Here is an 11,131-nt window from a genome sequence, read left to right as displayed (position 1 = left end):
ATATGTTTAATATCAGAGTACAATCTGTATTAATACTAAATACCAAAATACACAATTTTAAAGACCTAACATTTGTGTGTAAGTAACATTTTCTAAGATGAAACTAAAAAATAATAGCATCTACTCATCACCTGTATTTTAAAACATTAAGCCCCACAAGCCACCACTCTTTCTATTTTGGACTAATCCTTTCCCATCCTGCCCTGGAGAGTACTAAAGTCTGCACGGCTTTTAAAGGCAGCCTAAGATTTTCCAGAGCTCAGCAGGCTTGTCAATAAATCAAAGCCAGGGACCATTTCTGAGTAATAAAGGGGTTTACACTTCAGCAACATATGTTAAAGTTCTGGAAGACAACAGAAAGAATTTGGCAACAGGTAGGAAAGGAAACGGGCCCCTTTTCCTTAGGAGAAAGAAGGCACCGTTGGCACCTGGCTAAGGTGGGAAAGTTGCCAGCATCCTGCAAAAAGCCCCCATATTTCCCAGGACTTGGGCATACGTCGAGTCCCACAGAGGGATGCTCTTCCATGCCCCCTTGAACATCAACTGCATTGGGCTCCCTCACCCCTGCTCTCCGCCCTGCCTGAAGGGCCTCTGGTAGTTCCTCTCTTTATTTTCTCCTGCAGGGCCCCCAGGTTCTGTCTCCAGCCCGGGCCCTTCCTGGCTATTCCGACCACATGTTTTTATCCTTCTCTGAGCTTATCATATATTCAGAGACAGTGGCTCTCAGTGTAATAGACACCTCTGCTCCCCCTGGTTCCTTGACACAGGTTCTGTAATGTCAAGCAAGCGTGAATTACTTAAGGCCGAGCTGGGACCCCTCTGGATTCCTCACAGCACCTGGGCAGAGCTGTCCGTGCTCACTGACCACTCCCGATTAAATCATGCATTTCGTTCCTAAGTTCATTTTGAACTCCAAGCGAGCCTTCGTATATTGTAGCTGCTGTTATTCTCATTTGCTGGTTTTTAAACTGATAACCAATGCTGGAAATTTTTTTTTAGGGAGATACTTCTGAATATTCCAACCAAGTTATTTCGAATTTGAAGGATTGTCTCATACAGAACATCTACAAAGTAGGCCTGGAGGAAAAAAAAAAAAAAACACTGACTGTGGAGAATGACATTTTTAAATTCCTGCAATGCGTCGTGACTGCTTCTGTTTTCCTCATGAGCTAGGCTCCTGAAGATGGGGAGGACATACCCTCTCCCTGGCAAATCTAGGTCTAGATTCGAGAACTTTTTGTGAGTTTGAAACTGCCTTCCCTGCTCTATAGCCTCATGTAACAAGCTACTCATCTATTTGGAAAGAACACTAAGATCTTAAACATGGCGTTGATAAAGCTTTTTAAATGCCTGGAAAGTGCCATATAAATCACCTAAAATGTCATACACACACACACACACACACACACACACACACACACACAGACCAATGACAAACTAAATGATATTTATAATCACGGAAATTATGTTTTGGAAGTTCACTGGCCTGTTTATATATTTTGGTCTAATTGTCACTCTGAGAAGTCCCAAGGCATCTGATAACAAATGGCCAAGTCCTTTCTGATCTGCAAGGAAATCACAGACAATAACTTGGTTCCCACACTCTACCTTTCTAGTTCACACTTGTTCCTCCTAAGAACCTCAACTGTTAACAGGTAGACAGTCAACATTCAATCCTGCTGCTGAGAAACTCAGAGCTGTCTGAATCCACTCTGGAGACAAATCAGTCCCTTTGATGTGGGAAAATGTGCGTGGCCCTGCTTTAGCAATCCAAAGCCTCGCACAGCTGATGAGTTCCTGACAGTACACCCAGGCTCAAGGTTCTAAAATGAATTGCGGTGCAACGTGCTGGCAGCACCAGGAAAAAGCCACCATTTCTGACTTCTCTTGCTTTAAGAGAAAATGCTCTTTTAGTCTAGATCAAAGAGGAATGAAAAGTGAGACCAGAAGGATATACAGACAGTGTTTGTATATTTCTTCTAACTTTCTACTGGAAACCTACAACAGACATCCCACTGTCATCCCAAAGCTTAAACTCCAAGACCGTTGGCCTTTCCGCCAACTTAAGTCTCCTTGCTGACTTTCCTTCTCTCCAGCACAATTGTTCCTGTCTCAAAACCTTAGCATCTTTCTTGCCCAGTATGAGCATAGGTCCAGTTTACCTGGGATGGTTCCGGTTTATGCCTGTCTCCTCAGCATCCTGACCAGTGTCCTGGAAAAAGTTCCAGGTTGGACAACAAACTATATGATCACTGTATGTTTTCTCTTTCCGCCACAAATCTTATTGATTTTTCCTTTGCAACACTTGGTCATCCACTCTTTCATTTCCAATCCCCATCCTTCCGAACTGCACTAATACGCCCTTGCATACGGTCTCCAACTTCTCATCAATTATATCCATTAATCTGCTGCTCTAAGCCCTCAACGTTTTCATATTATTTAATGGATGAAGTGCACACCCGGGCATTCCAGATCTTTCCCATTCTGGCCCTTAGGCTGTTTCTAATCACTTCCTTACGTAACGTGTGAGTCCAACAAAAGGGCCTGCTCAGCGTTCACCCGTCATGTGGATCGGCTGCCGTGATCCCACCGCCCAAGCTGCTCCTGCTCCACCTTATCTGAGACGGGTTCTCCTTTCAAGACCCAACTCGGATCTCAGTGCTCCTTTAGCTGCCTCTCTTGTCCCCCACCTTCGGTCCCCTCTCCTATATGACATTGCTGCAGCAAAGAATAACTCGGTTAGCGCTTAGCATAGCCCACCTTACACCCTTCTTGGTCTCCTCCGTGTCTCTATTCTGCCTCTCCAAGTAGACCTTAAGCTCAGCAAGCACGGGGACCTTATCATCTTCTCAACAGGCACCGAAGTCTGTTCGGCAGACAGGAGGCGACAGGAAAACCGGGAAAAGCCCAGGATCTAGCATGGTTGGTCTTAGATTTGTCACTTACCAACCGCGACACCTCAGGAAAAGGGCATAAGCTCTCGTCCCCAGAGTCCACATCTATCCAATGGGGATGGTGACGATGACCACGATACCCACTTTGCCTTCATTACCAGGTTGTGTGAGGAAGCAGGTAAAGTGACCCTGTTGTAAATTACAAAGTTCTCTACACGCGTGGAATGAATCCAGCATTTTTTTTTTTTTTTAAGATTTTATTTATTTATTCGACAGAGATAGAGACAGCCAGCGAGAGAGGGAACACAAGCAGGGGGAGTGGGAGAGGAAGAAGCAGGCTCATAGCAGAGGAGCCTGATGTGGGGCTCGATCCCATAACGCCGGGATCACGCCCTGAGCCGAAGGCAGACGCTTAACCGCTGTGCCACCCAGGCGCCCCTGAATCCAGCGTTTTTTGATAATGGTAATAATAATGATACCTAGCCAGAACCTCATCAGAAGTCCTATCACATGATGCTTCAGAGCGCTACCATTCGGGCTTGAGCTGACTGCCTCCCGGGCAAGTATCACAACACTTGAGTTCAATTGCTTTCTCTGAACACTCCCGAGAAAGGCGCTAGGAAATGTGTCAGTCTTAAGGTTACCATATCTCATTTCCCCTTTTCAATGCTGAAGTCTTTTAAGAGCTGACTGTGGGATATGAAAGGCAGGAAGAATGGGGGAAAGGGGCCAGCTCACTTGTCAGTTCTTCTAGCATTTCAGACTACTTTCAAGTTTTTTTCCCTCTCATCTGCTAAACATCCTTTTGAGATGTTGGAACCAGTACTATGAGCCCTTTGAAAAGAAGAAAGCGGGGTAAAAGTAGCATGCAGCTTCCAAAAAAAAAAAAAAAAAAACCCACAAAAACCCCTAAGCCATTTGGTGGGGATAGATTGAGGGCATGGTAATTTTGAAAGGAACCACACTTTACAATTTCAGCACCATGCTTGATTGAGGTATTCCATCTACATAGCTCTTCTGGAACATTCCATGTCACAGAAACCTGTGCATTGATATATGTTTGTGGCACAAGTCAAGCAAATTAATCAGATAAAATGCAAGCATGAAAGCAGGGAAGTGGTTCTTCTGAAGCTGATCTTCTTTCTGTAAGCTTCCCACACCATAGAATCCTCAATCACATTATGGCCCACAAGAAAAATCTTGAAAGAATAGTGCTCAGGTGACCTCAAGCCACATACTCTTAACTAATAAAACAACCTTGCATCAGCTTGCAGGAAAAAAAAAAAAAAACACGAAAACATTAGATACAGACTCTAAACTAATATAAGGTACCAATTTTGCAAGACAGTTTGCCCCTGGTAATTATACTAAAAATAAAAGAAGGCAGCCAACTGGTGAGTTGTCTGTTCCTTTAGAAAAGATATTTCATGTTCCTTCAAGCTTCATTATCAATGACTGGCTCAGATGAATGAGAGGCTTCCAGCAGCTTTTGCCCAAGACCAGGCTTGACAAATGTGGCATTATTTTGGCAGAGTTCAGGATCTGCTTCAGTCTTCAAATGTCTGGCACTGTCCATGAACTTCTGAACCTGACCTGCAGCTATTATGGGCTTTAAAATTTTCAAGCAATTGCATCATTAAGCAACCCGCATGTGATGGCATTACTATCTTATGCACTGCCCAAATACCACAACGCATTTAAAGCCAGTGACATAAATCAGCAAAGAAAAGCACAGAGGACGGAAGAAAGAAATGGCCCATCATTAAGATCCGTTCAAAAGCACACAGGTTGTAACTGTAGCACGATTTGAAAACGCAGATATGCTACAAGTTCAGAAAGGTTATAAAGAGCAATTTGTGGATTTCCATCAAATAACATATGCTCTGAGCAATTTTTTTCCAAGTATTTTTCAAACATAGCTTGGTAGTCAAAGGGTTTGTTCCTTCGCTTTTTAAGCCTCTGCTCCAATAGAATAAGATCAAGAAAATGGACAGAATTTCGGTGTTCAGTTAAAAGGGTTTTCTTTTTTTTTTTTTTAAAGATTTTATTTATTTATTTGACAGAGATAGAGACAGCCAGCTAGAGAGTGAACACAAGCAGGGGGAGTGGGAGAGGAAGAAGCAGGCTCATAGCGGAGGAGCCTGATGTGGGGCTCGATCCCAGAACACCGGGATCACGCCCTGAGCCGAAGGCAGACGCTTAACGACTGCGTCACCCAGGCGCCCCAAGGGTTTTCTTTTTTACATCAAATCATTGATATTTCCTGTTTTCCCAATATCACCTTGGGAAGATAAAAAAAAAAAAGTGCCTTCATCTAAAAGGATGAAATGAGGGAAATTACTTAATGTTTGAATGAACTAAGTTCATTTTATTAGTAAATCTAATGCTATACATTTTCTTTTTCTTTTAAGGAATCTCCTTTCATTTATTTTTTAAAGTCAACTGTTTTATTTTTTATTAAGTTTTTAATTTTAAATCCAGTATAGTTAACACAGAGTGTTCTATTAGTTTCAGGTGTACAATACAGTGATTCAACAATTCTATCCATCACTCAGTGCTCATCACAAGTGTACTAACGTTATACATTTTTAACAGCCTAGTTAATTCGGGACAATCTTTTTAATGAGACAAACACATCGAAATACACTGAAAGGAGTGAAAAGAATTCAGGGAATGAAGAGGAGGAAACTAATCTGGTGACTTTATTAACAAAATCAGAATGAGTAAGAACATTTTTGCTTTTATATAAATGTTCCTTTGTCTTCCTTTCTTTTTACTGAGACCAAGTCAAACACCGAGGAACAATCTGAAGGGCTCTTCCAGTTCATCAATGATTAACAGGAATTATCATTTGTAATAAAAATATCCCTTTTTCCTAAATCAGACAGAACAGACTGGCTTTTCTGACGAAATCCCAGGTGGGCAAATAACAGAAGAAGATGGCTTATTTTTAGTGGCAGGCTGTGACAGACAACCTGAAAGAACATAAATTACCCCAGGTATGAGATCATACATATTTTCCATAAATCTTTGTTTCCTCACTGGTATTATAAATGCAAACCTAGCAGAAATGTTTCAAACATTAGCAACCAGACTAAGACAGTTTGCCTAAAATATCTTCTAAATTAGACTTTTTCTTAAGGCCAACAGTGTTTTTGATCAACTTGAAATTTAAACGAAGTCATCCGCGCTCGAAGTAGGAGAAATAGAGGAAGACTTCTCTTCCTTGAAATTCAGTTGCGCCACTACTGCAAAGGCACCATGAGCAATGCCATCCGTTCCCACTTGTAATGGTTAATTTCACGTGTCCACTTGGCTGGGTGGTCACACACCACACAAACATGTGGTCACAACTCTTCTGGATGTTTCTGATGTTTCTGTGATGGAGGTTTTGGATAAGCTTAGCGTTTACATTGGCAACTCTGAGTAAAACAGATGGCCCTCTCTAGTGCAGGTGGGCCTTATCTAACCAGCTGAAGGCTTGAAGAGCAAGACTGACCTCCCCAAGCAGGAGAGAATTCTGCCCGCCTCAGCCTTGGACTTGAACGGCAGCAATGGCTCTGAGTCCCAAACCTGTTGGCCTATCCTGAAGATTCTGAACTTACCAGCCTCCATTAGCACGAGGGCCAATTCCTTAGAGTAAACCTCTTTCCCTCTCTATATACGTATCTTATTGGTTCTGTTTCTCCCTAATACACCACTTATCTGAAGGGTTATTATCCACTCTGTATCTCCTCTATACACATCTTGCTTTCTTCTATTTGAACAACGTAACTTTATTTTTGCACATTTAATCCTGAGAGGGAGCATTTAATCTCTGGGCCACAAACTTATCTAGTTATCCTTAGAGCTTTTTTTCTTTTTTTTCTTTTCTTTTCTTTTCTTTTCTTTTCTTTTCTTTTCTTTTCTCTTTTCTTTCCATTCTCTTTCTTTCTTCCTTCCTTTCTTCCTTTCTTCCTTCCTTCCTTCCTTTCTTTCTTTCTTTCTTTCTTTCTTTCTTTCTTTCTTTCTTTCTCTCTTTCTTTCTTTCTTTCACTGTGATTCCTGTGCTATGTATCCTGCATGTAGTTAAATTCTTTAAAACCCCTTAACCACTTCCCTGCATTTACACGAGAGAGAATAGTTTCCTTTCAGCTAGAAAAGGAGTTTAATGAAGCTGTGAATGAATAAAAGGTAGGATGGAAAAAGCCAATCAGTTTCCATAGTGACTTCTCTCTCCTGGGGTTACATCTCTGATCTGAAATTAATTCTAAGATCAGACTCATCCACATACAAACGCAAAGCCAATGATAACTGATCTCAGGATCCTCTCCGCGAAGTATGAACACATGTTGTCTCGATCAGCCTCCTCTTAAAGATGAGGGATATGAGATCTATTATTGATGAAGACAGGCCTTAATCCAGCCAAAACCTAGACAGATATGATTATTTATAATCTCGTCTCTTCTCTTCCATTTTAAGGGGTAAAAAAAAATCATGGTAGAGCAGAAGGTTGAAAACTTGATTTGGTTGCAAAGGACATTTTCACTTTCCTGACTTTTTCCAGTGTGAATGGAACAAACATGGCTCAAATTCAAGGGTTGATTTCACTCTGACAAAGCAAAACAGTTCAACAGCCAATTGCATGTTTATATCTATCCATAGTTTTTAATACCACTGGTCATGAGGTAGTGTTGGCCTGATTAGGTTTTCTGACTAGATTGAAAATGACTGGTGTGTGGTAAAAACATTCTTTCTAATACAAAAAGTTTCAAATAAGATTATTAGTCATGATGCTTGTAATGAAATAGTCCTTAAATCAGATGTCTTTTTAAAAAGCAAACAAAAAAGTAGGCTTCTCATAGATCAATTACTGTCAACTGCTCCATTATAAAGAAATACCTCAAGTAATCAAATGCATAGGTCTGAGCTGTTCTGGTTAGCTTGATGCAACAGTCTGAAGTCCAGCATTGTTGCTCCAAGCTTTATTACTGAAACCTTATCTAAAATACAATCAGTCTAGGGGTACCTGGGTGGCTCAATCAGTTAAGTGTTTGCCTTCGGCTCAGGTCATGAACCCAGGGTCCTGGGATTGAGCCCCACGTTGGGTTCCCTGCTCAGTGGGGAGTCTGCTTCTCCCTCTCCCTCTGTCTCTTTACCCTACCTCATGCTTGCTCACTCTCTCTTTCTCAAATAAGTAAAATATTAAAAAGAAAGAAACAAAGGAAAGAAGGAAGGAAGGGGAAAGGAAGGGAGAGAGAGAGAGAGAGAGAGGAAGGAAGGAAGGAGGGAAGGAAGGAAGGAACGAAGGAACGAAGGAAGGAAGGAAACAGATTGATTTGGGTGCCTGGGTGGCTCAGTCAGTTAATCATCCAACTCTTGATTTCGGCTCAGGTCATGATCTCAGGGTCTTGAGATCAACCCCGAGGTCAGCTCTACACTCAGCAAGTCTGCTTCAGATTCTCTCTTTCCCTCTTTCTCTGCCCCTCCCACCTGTTCTCTCCCTCTCCCTGAAACAAATAAATATATTTAAAAAAAAAAAAAAAGAAAAAAACCAAACTCTGAGTTCCTCTCTAACCATAGGCTTCCATATTTCTACCCACTCTCCTTCAGTCCTGCCCCCTGGTCCTTCATCCTTATCATGGTTTCATCATGGCTTCTGTCTGGACCCATGATTGGCCATTTTAATCATATTTTCCACAGCAACCAGAAAATTCCTCATCTACCTAACCTTTTTTCACAACCTCTGGCTCTAGGTAAATGCCATCACCTTGAATTTCTGGCTGGAAAAATTTACTGAAAGAAATCAAAATTGGATCTGGTCTCTTTCCTACCACACTGTGAACCTAATCGTGTCTCAGCTGGGCCCCCATGGTCTTCATTTCTGAATGACAACAAATTATTTTTCAGTAGCTGTATTAGAGTTCTCCAGAAGAGCAAAAGCAGTGCGTATAGGTATATGTGTATGTGTAGATATATCAGAGGAGATTTACTGTAGGAGTTGCCTCATGCGGTTACAGAGGCCGAGAAGTTCCACGATCTGCCACATGCAAGCTGGAGAATTAGGAAAGCTGGTGGTATGACTCAGTCTGAGTCCAAAGGCCTAAGAGTCAGGGGGCCACAGGTGTTAAGTCCTAATTCAGAATGCCCAAGAGCCAGGAGCTCCAATGTCTGAAGGCAGGGGAAGATGGACTCCCAGCTCAAGAAGAGAGAGAGAATTCACTCTTCCTTCACCTTTTTGTTCCATTCAGGGCCTTCACGGATTGGATGATGCCTGCCCTCATGGATGAAGGCAGATCTCTTCTAAGTCTACCAAATCAAATGCTAATCTCTTCCAGAAAGCAGTTATTTGGGCGTCTCTCAGGCCAGTCAAGTTGACCCATAAAAATAACTATGACAGCAGCTGTTACCTACCCACAAGAGGTAAGTCTGATGATTCCTCTTAATCTTCATAAATTTGCCTTCTCTCCTCCTGGAATTTCCTGGGGTTGTAACTTATCCTCTTCTCTCTTCTTCCTCCTTCTGATTTTGGAAAATGACATGTCCCTCACCTCCCTAAAGGGAAATCCTTAGTCCGTGCCTTAGATGTCCCTTTTTCTATTCACCAGGAGTCCTCTTTCTCTTTTCTCTCTCTTCTTCAGATGGTGAACTTGCCTACATCTCCTTTACCCTAAAGAAGAGCTCTACCCTCAACCTGCCCTATGCCTAAAGCTTCCCTCCATTGACCACCAAACCCTCAGGGCACACTGTCCATTCCTCTCATCTACCTTCCATCTCTCAACCTCGAAAATGCGGGCTTCCTTCTGCACTACTTTTCCTGCACCCTCATCAGCTAGAAGCCTTCCATCCAAGCAGCTAGTTGAATTGGGACTGAACCCAGTGTCCTAACACATGACAATTTAAAGTTCTCCCTGCTCCATTTGTCCCCAGCCATCCCTCTCCCAGGCTCCTGCTCCACATTCTTGGTTCCTTCAAGAGGCTGTCTGCTTTCTCCTGAAGCATTGTGTGACAAAGATTTTACTGAATATCTAGGGGTCAAGAAAAGGTCTTCCTCGATCTTTTCTGAGCAACCAAAAAAATTCTTCCCTCTCTCTTTATCCTTTGGATTACAATTTCCCTTCTTCCTACAGAAACTAGATTAGTACCATGCACATTATAGACATTAAATAAATAGCTACTAAAGTTAAGTGAACATAGGTAAGTGTATTTTTAGTATGTTGATTAAGTATCTTGTGGGGCTTATATCAAATTATGAACATTAAAAATAATGACAGAATAGTATCACCAAGGGTATAAAAAATCCAGTGGGCTCCATCATGATGAAGTAATTATACAGGGACGGGCTTCACTCCATAACTGCAAATACAGAATAGGGCTTCAGAGAGCATGTACTTAATGATTGTTGAATGAATGATATCTTATCAAGTTCACCTTATAAGAAAATCTCTCATAGGTTTTTTTTAAAAATCACTAATATTTTAATTAAATGTTCAGTGCACAAATTGAGAGATTATTCAGTTTTTATAGTTTTGCTTTAAAAGAAAAGCTGTCTATGACTTTTAGAATACACTGTGAAATATTTCCCAGATGAAATGAAAATTGCAGAAAGAGTTACTTTAAACGAAGTTGCAATTAGTAAAGATTTTGCTACTAAAGTGTCCTGAAAAGTTACTGCTTTCTGGGCAGTAAATCCAAAATATATGGTAACAAGGTAAGTACAAACTTTAATGGTGATAAAGGATTTTGATTTTCTGGTATGATTTTTAAATTCCCCCAAATAAACCTCTGCTACCAAGATTAGACTTGTTTGTGAACACTGCATTCACTCAGCATAACATAGAGCCTGGTCATGACGCTCCTGGGGTCAAGTCAGTGGTGGTATTGGTAGCCTCAACCTGTTTTCCTTCTCTTCTCTGTCTTTCTCCCCTCAAGAACATTTTGAAATAGAAATACACTGCCCTTTAATCTCAGGCTCTACACGAAAATGCCTTCCTTGCACCTGACTGAGCAAGGCCTTCCTCTCTGTCAGGGAGATGGAACATTTATCCTGCGGCCTTTGACTTTCATTCTTTCTGGCTTTGTTTTTCTTGTCATAAACAGAGAACCATTCTGAGGCTGGAATTTAAAAACAGTAGTATTAAAATAAACTAAATTCCTTTCTCCCTGTGAATGATACCTCATGTCCCAGTACCAAACTCTTCCTAAAGAAATTAGTAAAAGAAGGCCTCTTCGAAGGTCCTCTGGAATGATAATGATTC

General features: G+C 41.5%; 1 protein-coding gene across 3 annotated transcripts in view; it reads right to left on the bottom strand.

Annotated features, from left to right (window-relative positions):
* Positions 1-11,131, bottom strand: part of DCLK1 (doublecortin like kinase 1) — a 331,152-nt gene that overhangs the window by 200,269 nt on the left and 119,752 nt on the right. The gene's annotated exons all lie outside the window — the stretch shown is intronic.

The sequence above is a fragment of the Ursus arctos genome, unplaced genomic scaffold (assembly GCF_023065955.2).
Source record: "Ursus arctos isolate Adak ecotype North America unplaced genomic scaffold, UrsArc2.0 scaffold_10, whole genome shotgun sequence".
Lineage (NCBI taxonomy): Eukaryota > Metazoa > Chordata > Mammalia > Carnivora > Ursidae > Ursus > Ursus arctos.
Note: the sequence above shows the minus strand (reverse complement) of the source record. Positions and strands in the feature narration are given on the sequence as shown.